Source organism: Capra hircus (genome assembly GCF_001704415.2).
Source record: "Capra hircus breed San Clemente chromosome X unlocalized genomic scaffold, ASM170441v1, whole genome shotgun sequence".
Lineage (NCBI taxonomy): Eukaryota > Metazoa > Chordata > Mammalia > Artiodactyla > Bovidae > Capra > Capra hircus.
The window spans coordinates 20,938,270-20,959,286 of NW_017189516.1; the positions used below are offsets into that span (position 1 = coordinate 20,938,270).

At 43.0% G+C, this 21,017-nt stretch overlaps 1 non-coding gene and 1 pseudogene across 1 annotated transcript; both read left to right on the plus strand.

Annotated features, from left to right (window-relative positions):
- The first annotated feature begins 18,972 nt into the window (after positions 1-18,972).
- On the plus strand, positions 18,973-19,045 carry TRNAR-CCU. Its single transcript has one exon. It is a non-coding gene; the product is annotated as a tRNA-Arg (tRNA).
- A 224-nt stretch (positions 19,046-19,269) lies between these two features.
- On the plus strand, positions 19,270-20,278 carry LOC102174642 (annotated as a pseudogene).
- The last annotated feature ends 739 nt before the right edge of the window (positions 20,279-21,017 follow it).

Genomic DNA, 21,017 nt, shown 5'->3' on the forward strand with positions numbered 1-21,017 from the left:
CTTTTACAGGTGCGCAAACTGAAGTTCCTAGATGGGATTCGAACCTACAGTCTCCAGTAGCCAAAGCCCTGCCTCAGCAATCCCGAACGCCAACCCAGGAGCCATAGCGCCTGCGCCAAACCAGCAGCCAATGGCATCCCGGAGCCGGTAGACCCCGGGCTCGTAGCCTTTAAGAGATTCCAGAAAACCTCGGTACCCTGGAAGAGCTTCTGTAGGCAATCTAGCGGCGGCCAATCAAAGCTCAGGGCAAGATTTGATCCCGCCCTCCTCATCTAGGACCCAATCACCACTCCACGACCTTCCACCCCACTCCCCCACCCCGCTGTTGCTTAGAAGCGGTAGCCAACTCAAGCGGGATCAAACATAAGATCACGGCGGTGGCTGAGGGTGGAGTTTACCCTACCCCGGATCCCAGGGCCGAGGTCGGTCAGGGCATCGCTATTCTCAGTCTGGGGAAGGGGCTGATAAACGCGTGGGATATTTCGTGTCCCCAGATATGAAGTGGTTTCTTCCAAAGTACACTACCTACCCACCTCCGTGGTACCTCCCACAGCGGACTGTTCCATCTCTGCGTCGCGCGACGGAGTGTCCCGGAGGTGCAGTCTCGTCAGTAACTTAATTCCCAAACCTGACGCTCTTTGTGTGTGTGACCTAAAAAGAGCTGTTTTATGTCAACACTTTAAGGATCATTCACACTTCGATTCACGCTGACATAACTACAGACTGTCTCTCTCTTTCATATCTTCCTCCCCTTGCCCATGTTCCATCCCTCATCTCCCTCTCAAATGTCCCTCAATAGAGCATCCTAGCCTAGTGATCTTGTTGAGAGCCATGGTGAGGGATCCAACCCTCTGCTGCAGATCCCTGGCCCATAAAAAGGCATTCGTTCCCCTGATGCCACTGATAGAAGTGTGCATTTATGTGCCAGCATCTATAAAATTTTTTTTTAAAAAAAGACACCTCTTCCTACTAGAATGTCAGTACTACCAGGGTGTATATAGATTTCTAGTTCCCCCGTATCCCCACAGCACCTAAAACTGTGCCCTGTACACAGTAGGTGCTCAAAGAGGGGTGGGGTGGGGGTTGTTGAATAAATTGAGTCCTTTGACCCAGCAGTTCCACTTCTCAATATGCGTTCTAAGGAAATACACATGCACAGGTTTGTGTGCACATGAATATGAGAAACACACAACTGGGGCGCAGGGTAATTGATGTCATACTGTTGCAGAAACCAGTAATCTAGAAACCAAGCACCACACTTGGAGAGTTGGAGAACTCAGGTTTATTATGCCAGTGAGCCCAGAGGAGTTGGGCCCAGAGTGGGCCCAAGCTCTGAGCCGTGACCAAAGGGGTTACAGAGTTTTCTATACGGACAGGCATGATTAAGTGGGTTTGCAGGTTTGCAGGCACTGGGCGATTGCAAAGAGCAGGACAAGGGTGAGTGAGATAAGCTCCAGTTCCTAGTATTGTAAGTCCCCACTTTCTGAGACTATGTGACTGACGTGATCCAGACTTTGCAAGGAGCAAGCTGAGTTACAGAGGCAGAAGGAGCAGGAGGTTATGTAAAGTTTTAACTTTTCCTCTTCAATACCACAGAGTATGGGCTGTGAGACAAAATAAGACCTCAACACTGGAAACACCCCACATGGCTCAGGAATGTCACATCATAGGACATAGCACAAAAGAACTTGGAGAACTCACATGATGAGGTATAGATAACCAGTTCATAGATCTCATCCTTTGGTCACAGACTCCTATAAACATCTTAGAGATTTTACTCCCTGGGACACCAAAATGCCTCAGGGACCCCTCACACTGGGACACAAACCCCAAATAGCTCATACCACAAACACAGACCCCCCAACAGCTCAGAGATCTTGTCAACTGAGATTTACATTAAAAATCTAGACAAAGACCTCTGGCTCTTAACATAGACCACAAAACAATTCAGAGGCCTGGACACAAACAGAATGAGGGTGCTGGAGGGACCATTTAAAAGACATACTGTTAATGGGAAAGCAAGTAGGAATGCAAGTGAAAAAAAATGCTCAAAGACATGAGATGAGCACTGGCCCTGCAAAGTGTTCTGAGACCTTATACCCATACAACTCAGAGAAACAACTCAGACACAAATCTTGTGCCCCAAATCATAATCACTTCAGTGATCACACTCCCTAGGATATTGACCCCAAGGAGCTCAAAAAGGTGACATCCTGCACATAAGTTCCCAAACAACTCAGGAGACTCTCACACCCTGGGACAAAACAGGGTGTCTTGTCCCAAAAAAATAGAATAGTGGGGACTTCCCCAGTGGTCCAGTGGTTAAGTCTCCACACCTCCACTGCAGAGGGCACAGGTTCAGGACCTAGTGGGGGAACTAAGATCCTTATGTCATGCAGCATGACCAAATAAATAAATATAGTACAGCAACCTGTGACTCCAGAAACAGGTCTCTAGATTTCCCTGGTGGCTCAGACGGTAAACCATCTATCTACAATGCAGGAGACCTGGGTTTGATCCCTGGGTTGGGAAGATCCCCTGGAGAAGGAAATGGCAATCCACTCCAGTACTATTGCCTGGAAAATCCCATGGACAGAGGAACCTGGTAGGCTACAGTCCATGGGGTCGCAAAGAGTCGGACACGACTGAGCGACTTCACTTTGCTAAACAGCTAATGAGACTTTATACTCAGGAACACCGACATCCAAATATTCATAGACCCCCCTACACCCTGGAAAAGAAGTTTCAAAACACTGCAGAGATATAACCCTCTGTTACAAAGGCCCCCAAATATCTCAGGTACCCCAAAACACAAGACACAAAGTTCACAACAACATAGAGGCCTCATACCTTGGATGCAGACCTGGAAACAGTTCAGAGACCTTACAACACAAGTTAAATGAAAAAATAGAAGACTTCATAGAAATAAACCACAAATAGCCTATGAGACTTCATACTCAAGAACTCAGACACTCAAAAAACACAGATGCCTTGGAAAAGGGACACTGGTACAACTCAGTGACCTCACTGTTCAGACATAGACCCTAATATAGACACATCAGTCTCTGGAACTGAGATCACCAAAATGATCAGAAACCTCATGCCTGGAAACAAAACTCAGCTTACTCAAAAATCTGACATCCTATAACTCAGGATGCACATGACCTCAAACAGCTTGTGCATTAAAACCAAGAATCTCAAACCACTCACAGATCTCCAGACATGGGTACCCAGCACCTGACAGACTTTATACACTAGACACAGACTTCTAAAACATTTCCAAGACTGCACATTCTGGGATAGAGACCTGACAAGAGAATAGCGATGTCCTGCTTTGTGACACATTCCCATAAATAAGTTTGGAAACTGACCCCAAATAGGGCAGGGACATCATAATCAAGAAAGTAATCCCTACCCTCCTACACTCTCGGTGGGAATGTAAATTGGTGCAGCCACGACAGAAAAATAATATGGCGATTACTTCAAAAACTAAAAATAGAGTTATCAGATGATCCAGCAATCCCACTCCTGGCATATATCTGGAGAAAACTCTAATTAAAAGAGATACATGCAGCCCTAATCTCTGTTTATAGCAGTACTATTTACAATAGCCAAGATATGGAAGACATAGAGACAACCTAAATGTCCATTGACAGATGTATGTATGTATATATACATACATACATACATACAATGGACTATTATTCAGCCATTAAAAAGAATGAAATAATGCTATTTTCAGCAACATAGATGGACCTAGAGATTATCATACTAAGTGAAGTAAGTCAGAAAAAAAGACAAATACCACATGATCTCACTCATATGTGGAATCTAAAATATGACACAAATGAACCTATCTATGAAACAGAAACAGACTCAGAGACCTAGAGATCAGACTTGTGGTTGCCAAGGAGGAGGCAGGTAGGGGAGGGATGAATTGGGATTTTGGGGTTAGCAGATGCAAACTATTATCTAGAGAGTGGCTAAACAACAAGGTCCTACTGTACAGCACAGGGAACTACATTCAATATCCTATGATAAACCATAACAGAAAAGAGAATGAAAAAGAATATATATCTATATATTACTATATATAGTAATATCTAGTGATTCACTTTGCTGTACAGCAAAAATTAACACAACATTGTAAATCAACTATACTTTAATAAAGTGAATAATTTATTTAAAAAGAAAGAGGACTTCTCTGGCAATCCAGTGGTTAAGACTCCATGCTTCCAATGCAGGGGCATGAGTTCTATCCCTGGTCAGGGAACTAAGATCTCACATGCTATGCAGAGTGGCCAAAAAAAAAAAAATTAAATTGAAAAAAGAAAGAAAGTAATCTCTAACAGGATAAAGACACCACATCCTGGGACTGACATATCTGAAAGGAAAAGAGATTTCACATTCCAAATGGTTCAAGGATATCACCATATGGAGCTCAGAATCCAAAGAGCTTGGATACCTCCCACCCTGAAACACAAAGACTGGAACAGCTCTGGAAACTGAGACCCTGGACACAGACCCTAAACAGCTCAGAGACCTCACACGTCAGGACACAGATCCTGAAACTCCTTAAAGGTGTAACATCATGGCATGACACACTCACAAAAATACCTCAGAGACCCAGACCCTGCAAACAGAACCCAGAAATAAATAAAAAGCTTTATTCTTGAGAACCTGTGGAATAGCACAAGGAACTCTACTCAATGCTCTGTGGTGACCCTAATGGGAAGGAAATCCAAAAAAGGGGGGATATATGTATATATAAAGCTGATTCACTTTCTTGTACAGCAGAAGCTAACACAACATTGTAAAACAACTATTTGTTGTTTTGTTGATGTTCCTGTTTTAGTCCCTAAGTGATGTCCAACACGTTTGTGACTCCATGGGCTGTAGCCTGCCAGGCTCTCCTGTCCATGGGATTTCTCAGAAAAGAATACTGGAGTGGGTTGCTATTTCCATCTCCAGGGCATCTTCCTGACCCAAGTATTGAACCCTCATTCCTGCACTGGCAGATGGATTCTTTACCATTGAGCCACCAAGGAAACCCATGAGCTAAAGATAAGGCTACTATACTTCAATAATTTTATTTTTTTACAAAAAAGACCTCATTCCTGTACCTGAGACCCACATAAGCATCAAAGACCTCACACATGAAAACGTCTGCCAAATAGCTCAAAGATTTCATGTGGTAAGATTTAGACCCATAAGAGTTATGAGGTCCCACATCTTTGACAGAGACTTCTGCAAAGTTAAGAAACTTTGAACTCTGGACCCACATCCCCCTGAAAAGCACAAATCCTCACACACATGCAGAAAATACACTCCAACAGCTCAGAAAACTGACACTGCAACAACAACAACAAAAAAACTATGAATACCTCAACAATCTCATTCTGTGGTACCACACTATTCAAGCATGAACACCTCACACACTTGGACATAGAACATGATTCTGAGGCCTTGGACAGTGATTCCCAAGAAACTCAAAAATTTCATAGGCTGGGACAATGATTCGGAAACACTGCAGAGACCTCACACCCTGAGACACAGTGTCCCAAGGAGCTCATTTGTCTTACACTGTGGGCAAAGCAGAAAACAATTCTGAGGCCTCAAGCTTTGGACTGAGTCCACTCTCTCCACCCCTTACTCCTGGCCAACCTCAGAGACCTCGCGAGTTCAGAAAAAATCCAAAGCAGACACCTCACATCCTGTCACAAAGAATCCTAATCTGTCGGAGACCTTCAGACCTGAACACATACCCCAGACAGCTCTGGCAATTCACACCCTAGGAACACACAACCCCCTAAGGGCTCAAGCAATTCACTTAGGGGCATCAGTGGCAAGTACCTCAGCGATCTCATCTCCTTGAGATTCAGCTCTCCAAAACAGTTCAGAGGACATGACACAAAACCCCAAACAGTTCAGAGGTCTCACACTCTGGAACCCCAATTCATGGACAAACAGTGATACCACACAGTTACACAGATGAATAAACAGACTCCACCCCTTAGAAATGGAACAGAGGTCAGAGACATCATACCTTTATCAGTGATTGTCCATAGGAAGAGACTCTTCACGCACCCGGAAACATATCCCAAATGGCTCATAATTCCCATCATGAGACACAGAACCTCCCCCCGAAAAAACACACAGATTTCATACTCTGAACATAGATCCCCAAATTGCAGAAAGTTCACATCCTGGGACCCAGACCCTAAAGAGCTCAGAGAACTTGAACCCTTGGACAGAGGCCAGGAAACAAATGGAGATGTCAGGCCATGAACACAGATGCCTATGAGTTCACAGATCCCCTGTGTTGGGACCAGGATCCAAAATATCCCAGAGATTTCACACTATGGATTACAGGTCCCCCAGAAAGTCCTTGCAGCCTAATCATAGTCACCAGGGAGTCTGAATCCAGAGAGTCTGAATTCACCTAGAGAGTTCAGACATCTCACACCTTGGACACAGAACAAAAACAAAACAAAACAAAACAAAACAAAAACTGTTCAGAAACCTCCTACCTTGATAACAGATCTCGAACAGATTCACAAACTTCATGGAAACCAAATGACAAAGACAACTCCAACTTGAGACATAAACCTGATCCTTTTTCTAACAGACCACTTATTAGTCATAGGTATCACACCCTTACACAGAAACCACCAAAAGTGTGAGAATACCCTAAGTGACACAGGAGTTTTATGGCATGGAACATACACCAAAAAGAACTCAGATGCCTCATACCCTTCAGATAGCTCATATCCTCAAACAGTTAAAAGACTTCATTTCTTGGATCCTGACTAAAAAATAATTCATAACCATTGTACCACTACCAAACATCCCAAAGAAACTCAAAAGCCTCAAGCGCTGGGGCACAGATAAAGAACCACCTCCAAGACATCACACTGTGGAACACACCCAATGTGAAAGTGAAAGTTTTAGTCACTCAGTTTTGTGACCTCATGGACTGTAGCCCACCAGGCTCCTCTGTCCATGTGGATTCTCCACGCAGGAATACTAGAATGGGTGGCCATTCCCTTCTCCAGGGGATCTTCTCAACCAAGGGATCGTTCCTGGGTCTCTTGTATTGCAGGCAGATTCTTTACTGTCTGAGCCACTAGGAACACACCCAGGGACACTATAATTCAAACAGCTCAGAGACCTCATTTCTTGGAACAGAGCCCTCACCCTCCACCCACATCCCCACCCCAATGCCTCAGAGACCTCGCACCATGGGACAGAATACCTCACACATTTCAAAGACTTCAATTCTTGAGAAAAATACATATATTTTTCAGATCTCTCACAGCCTGGACACACATTCCAAAAGAGCTCAGATACAAAATACCATAAGGCACACAGGATCAACCTTGGAATTGAGATTTAAAAGAACAGATATATTGTGCTTTAAAATGTACCTCAAATGGTTCAGGAACCTTGTACCATGCAAGACAGATGCCAAAAGAGTTCTGAGAATTTACATTCTGAGATCTGGACACCAAAACAACTGAGAGATCTCACACTCAAATACAGGAACTATGAACAGCTTAGAGTGCTCATTCCTTGGGATTCAGGTCCATAAATGGCTTAGAGACTTCAGTCACTGGAAACTACTTTAATAAATTGATAACATCACACACTGGAACTGATACCACCACCCCTGCAAGGAACAGAGACTTAACACTTGGAAATATACCCCTAAACAACTTAGGGAACTCAGGTCATTGGACACAGAAACCAATGGTTCCAAGACATGTCACCACTGGACAGAGACACTCACACATAATCCAGAGTTTTCAAATTCTTTGCTGCTGCTGCTGCTGCTAAGTTGCTTCAGTCGTGTCCAACTCTGTGCGACCCCATAGACAGCAGCCTACCAGGCTCCCCGTCCCTGGAATTCTCCAGGCAAGAACACTGGAGTGGGCTGCCATTTCCTTCTCCAATGCATGAAAGTGAAAAGTGAAAGTGAAGTCACTCAGTTGTGTCTGACTCTTTGCGACCCCATGGACTGCAGCCTACCAGGCTCCTCCACCCATGGGATTTTCCAGGCAAGAGTACTGGAGTAGGGTGCCATTGCCTTCTCCAAAATTCTTTGCTACAGGTGCCCAAATAGTTAAATTCTAATTCAAATAAAGTCCCCAAAATCTGAGTGATCACATATTCTTTAGGATGAACTTTCAACAGTATAAGGATCTTTCACCCAGAACCACAGTACCCAACTATAATTTGAAGAGTGTGGGGGGGAATCTCTGGGGATTTTTTTTCTTTCTTGGTTTGCCCCTAATGGTGGCCCCACTCCAGAACCATATGGCAGCACTGTAGGCAGCTAAATATCCAAGAGAAATGACACCATTCTGGCTAGAGGACCAAGAAAACAAGCTCCCAAAGGCTGCAGAATGGGAAGGGAAATTCCACAGAAGAGAGAGATAGAGAAAGGAATCCCCTAATTCGATGTATAAACTGACACAAGTCTCAGGCTTGCTCCTGAGCTGTACGTCCATAAGGATAGCAAAGCTTTGAATACTACAGTCCACAAAAGGTGAGATAAAACATGTAGTTTGAACCTACACAAGTGGATTGTCTGGTAAAACAAATAAATCATCATTTTTAGGAACTTAAAAAGACATAGAGTCTAAACAACACAATCTTTAAAATATCCAAGATATAACTTAAACTTCCTGTATATACAAAGAACCAAGAAAATGCAGCCAATTCTCAGAGACTGGACAACAGATAACAACATGTAAAAATTTAGATGTTAGAATTCTCAAAACCTTTTTAAAAGACACCTGAAATGAATGGTATGCTAGAAGATTTTGGAAGAGAAATAAGTTTTAAAGCGGCTTCCCAAGTGGCACTTGTGGTAAGGTACTCCCCAACCAATGAAGGAGACATAAGAGATGCGTGTTTGATCCCTGGATCAGGAAGCTACCTCGGAGTAGGAAATGACAACCTACTCCAGTGTTCTTGCCTAGAGAATCCCATGGACAGAGGAGCCTGGCAGGCTACAGTTCACAGGGTCACAAAGAGTCAGACAAGACTGAAGCGACTTAACATGCACGCATGCACCTGTTTTAAAGACTGTAATTTTTTAAAATACTCTACAGAGTATGTAAAAACTATAGAGAAACGATAACAAAGAACCATGTGGAAATTTTAGAACCCAAAAATACAACATTAGAATTTTTAAAATTATCTGGATAGTCTCAATAGAAGAATAGGTATGACAGAGGAGTCAGTGAACTTGCAGATAGGTGAATAGAAATTATCCAATTTGAAGAACAAAAAGGAAATATTGTGAGAATTTCAGGAACCTATAGGAAATTATCAAAAGGTCTAATATGCATGTTACTGGAGTCTCAGAAACCGAGGATGATACTGGTAAATGTTGAAGAAATAATAGGAAAATCATCTCCGACTTGGGTGAAAGACATAAATTAACAGACTCGAGAAATGCAACGATCTTCAAGCAGCATAAACTCAAAGAAAATAATGTCAAGAAATATCATAATCAAATTGCCAAAAACAAAAGATCTTGAAAGCAATTAGAGAAAAACACACATTACTCATAGGAGGGAAAGGATACAAATTCCACATATTTCTCATCAAAAATATGATGGCCAAAAGACAGTGGAACAACATCTTGATTTTAATAGTCACCCAGAGTTCCAATCAGCAAAAGTGACATTCAGAACTGAGAACAAAATACATTTTCAGATGACAAAATTATGAGAATTTGTCAACAGCAGACCTGCTCTACAAGAAATGATACAGAAAAATGATACCAGAGGGAAACTTGGAACTTCAGGAATGAAGGAAGAGCAACAGAAATGGTAAACACCTGGGTAAACATAGAACACCATTTTTCTCCTCATATATGCTTTAAAATATGAATGACTTTTCTAAACAAAAATGTTATCATTGTCTCTTGATGTTTCAGAGTATACAAATGTAATACAGTTGACAATGTAACAGAAGAACTAGGGTAAAGGAACTACATGTTGCAAAACTTCCACATTTTACCTGAAGTGCTAAAATATCAACTCTAAGACTGTGAAAGGTTAGGTATATTCATTGTAATCCCTAGAGCAACCACTAAAAATTATTACAAAGCCAAAATCCTCTTTGTTCTTCAGTCACTCAGTCGTGTCCAACTTGTTGCGACTCCATGTACTGCAGCATACCAGGCTTCCCTGTCCTTCATTGTCTCCCGGACTTTGCTCAACCTCATGCCCACTGAGTCAAGGATGCCATCCAATCAGCTCATCCCCTGTCATCCCCTTCTCCTCCTGCCCTCAATCTTTCCCAGCATCAGGGTCTTTTCCAATGAGTCGGCTCTTCCCATCAGGTGGCCAAAGTATTGGAGCTTCAGCTTCAGCATCAGTCCTTATGATGGATATCCAGGATTGATTTCCTTTCAGATTGACTGGTTTGATCTCCTTGCAGTCCAAGGGATGCTCAAGAGTCTTCTCCAGCACCACAGTTCGAAAGCATCAATTCTTCAGTGCTCAGCTTTATGGTCCAATGCTCACATCCATACATGACTATTGGGAAAACCATCTATTTGAGTATACGGACCTTTGTCAGTCAAGTGATGTCTCTTCTTTTTAATATGCCGTCTAGCTTTCTCATAGCTTTCCTTCCGAGGAGCAAGCGTCTTTTAATTTCAGGGCTGCAGTCAATGTCCACAGTGATTTGGGAGCCCAAGATAATAAAGTCTGTCACTGTTTCCATTTTTTGCTCATCTATTTGCAAGGAAATGATGGGACCTAATGCCATGATCTTTGTTTGTTTGTTTTGTTTTTTTTCATTTTTACTTTTACTTTACAATACTGTATTGGTTTTGCCATACATTGACATGAATCCACCACGGGTGTACGTGAGTTCCCAAACATGAACCCCCCTCCCAACTCCCACCCCATATCATCTCTCTGGATCATCCCCATGGATCTTAGCTTTTTTTTTGAGTGTGGAGTTTTAAGCCAGCTTTTTCAATGTCCTCTTTCACTTTCATCAAGAGGCTCTTTAGTTTCTTTACGCTTTCTGCCATTAAGGTGCTATCATCTGCATATGTGAGGTTATTGATATTTCTCCCAGCAATCTTGATTCCAGCCTGTGAGTCATCCAGCCCAGCATTTTGAATGATTCACTCTGCATATAAGTTAAATAAGCTAAGTGACAATAAACAGCCTTGACGTACTTCTTTCCCACTTTTGAACCACTCCGTTGTTGCACGTCCGGTTCTAACCATTGCTTCTTCTTCGGCATACAGGTTTCTCAGGAAACAGGTAAGGTGGTCTGGTATTCCCATCTCTTTCAGAATTTTCCACAGTTTGTTGTGATCCACATAGTCAAAGGCTTTAGGGTGGTCAATGAAGCAGAAGCAGATGATTTTGGGGGAATTTCCATGCTTTTTCTAGGATCTAGAGCATGTTGGCAATCTCTGGTTCCTCTGCCTTTTCTAAATTCAGCTTATACCTCTGGTACTTCTTGGTTTAGGTACTGCTGAAGCCTAGTGTGAAGGATTTTGAGCATAATCTTGTTAGCATATGAAATGAGTGCAATTGTACAGTAATTTGAACATTCTTTGGCATTGCCTTTCTTTGGGATTGAAATGAAAACTGACCTTTTCCAGTCCTGTGGCCACTGCTGAGTTTTCCAAATTTGTGGGCATATTGAGTGCAGCACTTTAACAGCATCACCTTTTAGGATTTGAAATAGCTCAGCTGGAATTCCATCACCTACACTAGCTTTGTTCATTTAAGGTGAAATTTCTGTTTACCTGTGAGGGCAAGCTGTGAATGAAGCCAGAGTTTTGAGAAGGCTTGGAGGCGTTGGGCATCTAGGGATGGCAGACATGAGAAACAAGAATATGGAAGCATCATTGGACTTGTAGCCTGTTCCTGCAATGATTGGAGTAAGGCTGCTGTCAACTGTCTACTTTAGAACAGGCTGTGGGAGTGAGCACTTGCTGATTGACTGTTCCGTAGAAACGTGGGGTTGTCTCTGATTGGCTGATATTCAGGAGGATTTTTCCACTGGCTGACTCTAGTACTGGCCATTAGTCACTCAGGGATAATTGATTGGGTGTATTATTCCACAGTTTGTTTATCCTTTCTCCAATGTGCCTGAAGAAGCAGAATTTCTGGATCACAGAAAACGCATATATTTCAACTTTCTTAAATGATTCTGAGAGGGTAACAGGCAGGAAGGCTAGAGGCCCCCAAATGGAGGAAACAAACTACAAGTGATAGATTTTTTTCCCCCTTCTCTATACAAAATTAAAAGGAGGTTTCTTTTAAAATTCCGTGTTGCCATGATAACATCTGGTTCCACCTGAACTTTTCTCAAACCTTGAGCTAACCAATGAGTTTTTCTTAAGCTATGTTAACGAGCTATGTATTTACCCTAGACTCTGTCTTTCTTCAAATTGGTTCTGCCTAAGACTCAGAACCCATAATGGCTGAAGAAACCAGTATGTTTTACTCATACAGTTGTTCTCCTACTCAATGTTAATGAGTCTATGTATTTGCTTGAAAATCCACCTTTCTTCAAGATTCATGTCAATCATGAATGGCCTGGGATGACTCACCTTGTGCCAATGTTATCTCACAATGCATGTTGTGGGTGAGGGGCCTGGTGCCACTCTCTGAGTTTTGAGACATTTCCTTTCTCTAATTAGAAGCCTGCTAGGTATATGGCTTCCCTGGTGGCTCAGAGGTTAAAGCGTCTGCCTGCAATGTGGGAGACCCGGGTTCGATCCCTGCTTCAGGAAGATCCCTGGAGAAGGAAATGGCAACCCACTGCAGTTTCCTTGCCTGGAGAATCCCATGGAAGGAGAAGCCTGGTAGGCTACAGTCCACGGGGGTCGCAAAGAGTCGGACATGACTGAGCTACTTCACTTTCAGTAGGTATATAACTTCCTTCTAAAGAATAGCAGAGAGGCACTCATTCTGCCACCTTCTGATGTCTATGTCAGAAACTTTCTCTATCTCTTTTATACTTTAATAAAACTTTATTATGCAAAAGCTCTGCGATCAAGCCTTGTCACTGGCCATGGATTGAATACCTCTTCTCCACAGGCCAACATTCCTGGCATCTTTCATGGCTCAGCAGCAACCTTTCAATTCCAAATAGTTTTCTGACATGCTTCAATCATTTTACATTCCCACCAGCAGTGCACAAAGAATTACCTTGAATTTTTTTCTTTTCTCTCTTTTTTAACAATCTGATATTATGTTATGCTCCTTATTGTGGTTTTAATTTGCATTTCCCCTGTGATTTATGAGGTTAAATGCCTTTCACATTTATTGGACATCTGTAATGTCTTCTGTAATTTGCCTATTCAGATGGTTTGTCCACTTTTTGAAGCTTGGGCCTGTCGTTGATGTGCCAAGTCTCACAAATATAGTCCCTGGGGTGAGGCTATTCCTGACTGGCTGATTTTCCAAGCACCTGCACACAGCTGAAGTTATATCTAAATGGTGATTACCTGGTCACAACTTGAGACTTTGCCCACAAAATAGCCTTTTCCTTTCTGCAGTGTGTATTTTTCATTCTCAGTCATCCTTTTTGGTCTTTCCTCCCTCAAACCTGCAGGAGCAACTGTAAGAGATTTTCCAGATCTTTGTTTGGGGAGGTATGATTTTCAGTAGTGTTGCCATTTTAGCAATTTAAGAAGCAAATATTGGAATTTCCCTGGTGGTCCAGTAGTTAAGACTCCATGCTTCCAATGCAGGGAGCACAAGTTTGATCCCTGGAAGGGAAACTGAGATCCCACATGCTGAGGGACACAAGGAAAAAGACAAAGAACCAGTTACTGAGGCAGAAAAATGGCTCCAAACATGCAGTTTTTGCCAGCTTCCCAGGTGGCACTAGTGGTAAAGAATCTGCCTGCTAATGCAGGAGACACAAGAGATGTGAGTTTGATCCATGGGTGGGAAGATCCCCTGGAGTTGGAAATGGCAACCCACTCCAGTATTCTTGTTGAGAGACATGCACGTCCAGTGTTGGTAAGTCAATAAGGGGAAAAAAGCTAAATACAAGATTTGGGGAATCCTGACAAAGGCAATGCAGGGACATAGCACAAAATAAATACAGGACAGGCCCTGTATATATAAGATGCCTGGGAACCCTGCTCCCTACCGTTGGACCAGACCCCCCACCACACACATATACACCTATATACACACAATGGGATTCATCAGATTTACACTGCACAGTAGTATAAAGACCAACGAAATTGTTAGGGAAAGCACACTGACTGAAACTGCCCACCCTGGCCAGGCACCATAGTAACTATTTGCATGAGTTGTTTTATGATTGGAGATCCTGGTAAGGAACACAGAACTAATAAGCCACCACCAACCGGAAAAGTTCGGGAAAGGTCAAAAGGAGACACCACATGTTCAGCCACCTCCCAGAGTCTTTCTAACTGGCATCTATCTTGACTGAACGAGGCGTGCACCACCAGGAAGGACTCTGAATCAGAACGATCAGCTAAAGACAACACAAATACAAATCCCATAACCATAAAAACCAAGACTGCCAGCCACGTTGCAGATCAGCTCTCCTGGGTTCCCCTACCCTACTGCTCTCTGCCCATTAGAAGGTCAAATGTAGCTCCCCCATTCTTCTCACACAACATGGAGCAATGGCCCTCGGGCAGGTCTTGGAGGCTTTCTCTGCCTGGCTTGCTAGGTGATGCCTCAGGGACCTGCATGCCCACTGACCTCACCATTGCACAGTCAGCTATAAAGTTCAAGAATGATTGGTGAATATTTTCTCAGCTTAAAGTCCTAATAGTAATATTGGCAGCTGGATCCTCATTTTAAATTTGAGCTACATTTTAATTAATAAGAATGTGCTTTAAAAATCCACAAAAATTTCATACCTTGAATTAATGAGGGAGAGCCAGGAAGGGTTCAGTTTGATTTTGTGATAACCCTGTATGCGAGACAGCAAAAGAGACACAGATGTATAGAACAGGCTTTTGAACTCTGTGGGAAAGGGAGAGGGTGGGATGATTTGGGAGAATGGCATTGAAACATGTATAATATCATGTATGAAACAAATCGCCAGTCCAGGTTCAATGCATGACATTGGATGCTTGGGGCTGGTGCACTGGGATGACTCAGAGGGATGGTACGGGGAGGGAGGAGGGAGGAGGGTTCAGGATGGGGAACACGTGTACACCTGTGGTGGATTCATGTTGATGTATGGCAAAACCAATACAATATTGTAAAGTAATTAACCTCCAATTAAAATAAATAAATTTATATAAAAAATTAAATAAAGATTTTCAATCTTTTTTTAACTTATAAAAGGCTGTCTGCTCTATATTCTTTAACAGCCTAAATGGTAAAAGAATTTGAAAAAGAATCAATATATGTAAATATATAACTGAGTTTCTTTCCTGTACACCTGAAACTAACACAGCATTGTAAATCAACTATAGCTCAATATAATATAACATTTTTTGGATATCTCTGGTGGTCCAGTGGTTGAGAGTCCACCTGCCATTGCAGGAGACACGGATTCCAACCCTGGTCTGGGAAGATTCCACGTGCTCTTGGGCAACTAAGCCCATGTGCGCCAACCACTGAAGCCCACAGGCTCTAGAACCTGTGCTCTGCAACAAGAGAAGCCACTGGAATGAGGAGCCTGCACACCGCAACTAGAGAGTAGTCCTTACTCACCACAACTAGAGAAAGTCTGCTCATAGCAGCAAAGATCCAGTGCAGCCAAAAATAAATAAATAATTTTTAAAAATAAAATAGATTTTTAAAAGGCTCTGTGAACAACAGAATGAGGATACCTTAGAGACCAGGGCCAAAATCAAATGTGATACTTCCAGAGAAAACTGTTGATGTGATGGACTCTGTTCTAGACAAGAATAATGTATTTTTTGGCCCCTGATCTCAGCATTTCTATGCCATGTGCAGAGCTGGCACCTGGAGATCCACATGATACCCCATGGGCCTGTGTTTTCTGTCAACTGAGGGTCATAAACACCATTCTGATCTGTCACAGGTTGACAGGATTGCTGAGAGGTTATAAGACTGAAAATAAAGTATCTTTGAGGAATTAAATCAGCCCTCTCAGAACATACTTTGAAATTATTATCACACAGAAGTTGTTTCTTTGGAGCAAAGTAGCAGGTAAATGTCAGTGTATTAGTCTTCTCAGATTGCCATAACAGAATATCACAGATGAGTGGCTGACACATCAGAAATGTATTTTCTCACCGTTCCAAAGGCTAAAAGCCCCAAATTGAAGTGCTGGCATGGTTAGTTTCTCCTGAGGCCTCTCTCCTTGGCTTGCAAATGGCCACCTACTCATTGTGTCTTCACCTGTGTTATTGCTTTCTGTGTTATTGTCTTTCTGTGTTATTGTCTTTCTGTGTTATTGCTGTCCTAATCTTGCCCTTCTTAAAAGGATATCAATCATAGTGGATTAGGGCCCACTTGACCTCATTTTAACTTAATCACTCCTTTAAAGGCCATATCTCCAGTTATGGTCACCTTCTGAGCTCCTGGGGACTAGGGCTTCAACATCTGAATTTGGGAAGAAAACAGTTCAGCCCAGAACAGCCAGGCACAAATTTTATCTATTTGTCTACAATGTGGGGAGAGGAGGAAGGAGTAGGCTAGATCTGGGCTGTGCTGCTTGGCTGAGGAGCCCTCATCTGGGATGCACAGATTGCTCAATGGTGGCTACGACTTCGGCAACGAACATAAATAATCATGGCCTTATCATTTGGTTAAAAATAATGATAATAATGCCTGCTCATTAAAAATAAAAGCCCCCCAAAAGTGCCAAGAAGCACAAAGATGAAAAATTTTTTTAAAAAATCACTCTAGGGAGGTTCAAGATGGAGGGGACATATGTATACCTAATGCTGATTCATGTTGATGTATGGCAAAACCATCATAATATCATAAAGCAATTATCCTCTAATTAAAACAAACAAAAACCTTCTAGAAAAAAAAATTATTCTAAGTCTCACCACCAAGAAATAACCATTTTTTCTCACCATGTTTTTCTACACATGTATCGGAGAAGGCGATGGCACCCCACTCCAGTACTCTTGCCTGGAAAATCCCATGGACAGAGGAGCCTGGTAGGCTTCAGTCCATGGGGTCGCGAAGAGTTGGACACAACTGAACGACTTAACTTCCACTTTTTGCTTTCATGCATTGGAGAAGGAAATGGCAACCCACTCCAGTGTTCTTGCCTGGAGAATCCCAGGGACGGGGGAGCCTGGTGGGCTGCCGTCTATGGGGTCACACAGAGTCGGACACCACTGAAGTGACTTAGCAGCAGCAGCAAACAGATAGAAGGCAAGATTGGTGGGTGCAGAGAGAAAGGAGAGAAATAAAAGCAATTTACACAAGTGGGCTTATACTACATATCTTAGTTGAAGTCAAAGGTGTTGAGTTTCTCTTCAATGACATTAAGAGGAGAAAAATAAAAGGATGCTGTATGAGTCTCCTATCACTGCTGTAACAAATCAGCACAAACCTAGCGGCTCAAGGCAACACTAATTAATACCTTACAGCTCTGGAGGTCAGAAATCTGACATGGGTCTCACTGTTAGCAGGCCTGGGTTCCTTTCTAGATGCTCTAAGGGAAATTGTGTATTCTTGCCTTTTCCAGCTTTCAGAGGCCCCTGCATTCCTCAGTTCCTGACCTACTTCCTCCATCTTGAAAGCTAATAACTTCAGCTGAGTTCTCCCATCTGATCGATTCTGACTCCCTCTTCACTTTGAAGGACCCCTGTGATTACACTGGGTCCACCAAACAATCTATGATACTCTCCCTATTTTAAGGTCACTTGATTTACAACCTTAATTCCATCTGAAACCTTGATTTTTCTTTTGCCACGTAATGTACCATATTCATGTGGGTGCATGCTCAGTCCCTTCAGTTGTGTCTGACTCTGTGCGACCCTATGGAATGTAGCCTGTCCGGCTCCTCTGTCCACGGGATTCTCCAGGCAAGAATCCTGGAGTGGGTTGCCATGCCTCCTCCAGGAGATCTTCCCGGCCAGGGATCGAACCCGCATCTCTTACATCTCCTGCATTGGCAGGTGGGATCTGTGGCACTAGTGCCACCTGGGAATTCCTAACACATTCACAGGTTCTGGGAATTAGGTCCGGGACATCTTTGGGGGGTAAGGGCATCATTCTGCTTGCTCCAAATGCAAAATGTAAAACAAAAACAAAGACTGCTGAACTTCAGCTAAATTTTTCATCACAACACCCTCCACTTTAAAATTTTTCTTAATTCTCTATGTAAAAAAAAAGAAAAAGAAAAATCGTTATCAGATAAAATGCTTTTGTTTACAAGTAACAGAAACCAAATTGAACCAGCTTGACCAATAAGAGACTAAATCAGCTTACAAAAGAGGAAGTGAGCTCTGGCGCCCTAAATGCAGACCTAGAGGCCCCACATTCTTCTTACCTCTCTCCCCTGAAATATCCCAAGGCTCATAATACCTCTCGGTATTCATAATTACTAACATTTGCAAACACCTACTACCTGGAGTACAAGAAAGAGGAGAGGGCACTCCAGAGAGGATAAGTAAACTGCACAAGGCCACCCTGCCAGGGGTCCCAGGTCACCCAACTCTAGAAGCCAGTATCTTAACCACTGTCAGCCCTCACTGACCTGTGCTGGTGGGGACACTGTGGTCCAGAGACCTGCCTTCCTGAGTGCATGAGTAGGGGCTGGGGGCCCAAGTTTCCAGGTCTGGTGAGAGGCACAGGCCAGCCCTCAGCCTGTCCATTACACAGGACTATGGAGCTGCACAAGGATATTACCAGGTTGCCTATTTCCTTCTCTTCCCTCTGCCTGGCTGGGCTAATCTGGGTCTTGGCAATGTGCCTATTGCTCGACAGGCTGGTCTGCTACCTTAAATGGCTTGGTTTTCCCAGGTTAAAATTGTTTGTTCTTAGGATTTCCTTGGTGGTCCAGTGGCTAAGATTCTCTGCTCCTAAAGCAGAGGTCCTGGGTTCAATTCCCAGTCAGGGAACTAGATTTCACAGGATGCAACTAAACAGATCCCGCATACCACAGTGAAGATCAGAGATCTCCTGTCATGCTACTTGGACACAGGCAGCCAAATAAATAAACATACTTAAAAAAAATATTGTTTGTTCTTGCCACCTCCAGGCCACCGGTGCACGGGTAGTGCCTCCTCAAGGGGGGGCCTGTCTTTAGTGTGCAATATTTAGCAGGAGCGCTGGGAGGGGTTTGATGACGTGCAAAACTGTGGCCCAACAAAGGCTTCCCAGAGTGTCCCTTCAGTGGTGGCCTGAGGAAGAGGTGGTGGCGGCGGTTGGCGTTGGCAAAGAAATGCGTTTGAGCCAGAACCAGGGTTTGCAGCGTGCTCTCCGCCCACAGAAATGAGCTGTGGAGGCTGCACCAGCGTTACCTACTGGGACCTCAACATGTATGCCATCCTCCCAGAGCGTGCCTGCCCTGACACCGCTGCGGCCAACAATGACCTGCCGAGTCTTTTTGAGTGACTGGTCTGCTTTGACTATGTGTTGCCGCCCATTTTTCCCTGTCAATGTGGCGGTCTCATTTGTCTCAACTGCCGCCCAAAGCTCACACGTTGTCCGACTTGCCGGGGCCCATTGGGGTCCACTTGCAACTTGGCTATGGACAAAGTGGCCAATTCAGTACTTTTGCATGTACATATTCCTCTTCTGGATGTGAACTAACTCTGTGAACTAACTCTACACAGAAAAGGCAGGCCGACCACGAAGAGCTCTGTGAGTTTAGGCCTTGTTCCTGTCCATTCCCTGGTGTTGCCTGTAAATGGCAAGGCTCTTTGGGTGCTGTTGTGCCACATCTGACGCATCACCATGAGTCCATGACAACCCTACAGGGAGAGGATATAGTTTTCCTTGCTATAGACATTAATCTTCCTGGTGCTGATGACTGGGTGATGGTGCAGTCCTGTTTTGACTTTGACTTCATGCTAGTCTTGGAGAAACAGGAAAACCAAGATGGTCACCAGCAATTCTTTGCGATTGTACAGCTGATAGGAACACGCGAGCAAGCTAAAAATTCTGCTTATTGACTTGAGCTAAATGCTCATAGGCGGCGATTGGCTTGGGAAGCCACGCCTTGATCTATTCATGAGGGAATTGCAACAGCCATTATGAACAGTGACTGCCTAGTCTTTGACACCAGCATTGCACAGCGTTTTGCAGAAAATGGCAATTTACGCATCATTGTAACTATTTCCATGTGTTGAAATGGCAAACACACATTTTCTGGCCAGTGTTTAAAACCAATGCATTCAGTTTCCCAGAGAATAAGGCACCTGTCTGCCTACCAACCAGAAATCTTTGGTAGGTGGAAGCTAGACACATGATGGTAAATCCAATATTATAAAGTTAAAAAAAATAATAATTAATAAATGATAAATGGTTAAACAAAAATAATAAATACCCTCCAATACTAAAAATAAAAAAAGACAAAGGAAAGGCTGTTAAATAGAGGGAAGATTTGCATGTAATAACATTAATATATTTAAAAATAAGTCAACAGTAAACCACTGAAAAATACAGATATATTTAATGCAACATGGGCATCTTTTGTATTAAAAAAGGAAGCATTGTAAAGCAGTTCTGAATTTGTGTTTGCTGTAGATTGAGTGTACTGTTGAAAAATGCTGGGTTCTTGTTTTTGTTTTTTGTTTGCCTGTGTGTGTGCGTATGTTTGGATTTTTTTCCCTTTAACTGACAAGATGTGTTGAGTGCCCTTGAACCACTGATATTACCCTATGTGAGTCAATACATAGTGCTGCTGCTGTTTGTATATATTTTTTGTGCCTGTATTTGCTAATTTTATAATTCTAGTTTTCATTAAATAAATTTCACTTTCTTTTCTATAAATAAAAAAACATTGACTGTTCTCATCTCCAAGTGCTTTTACACATGTCACTGGCACATTCTGTCTCCCCTTCTTCTGCTTGGTTAACTTCATATCCT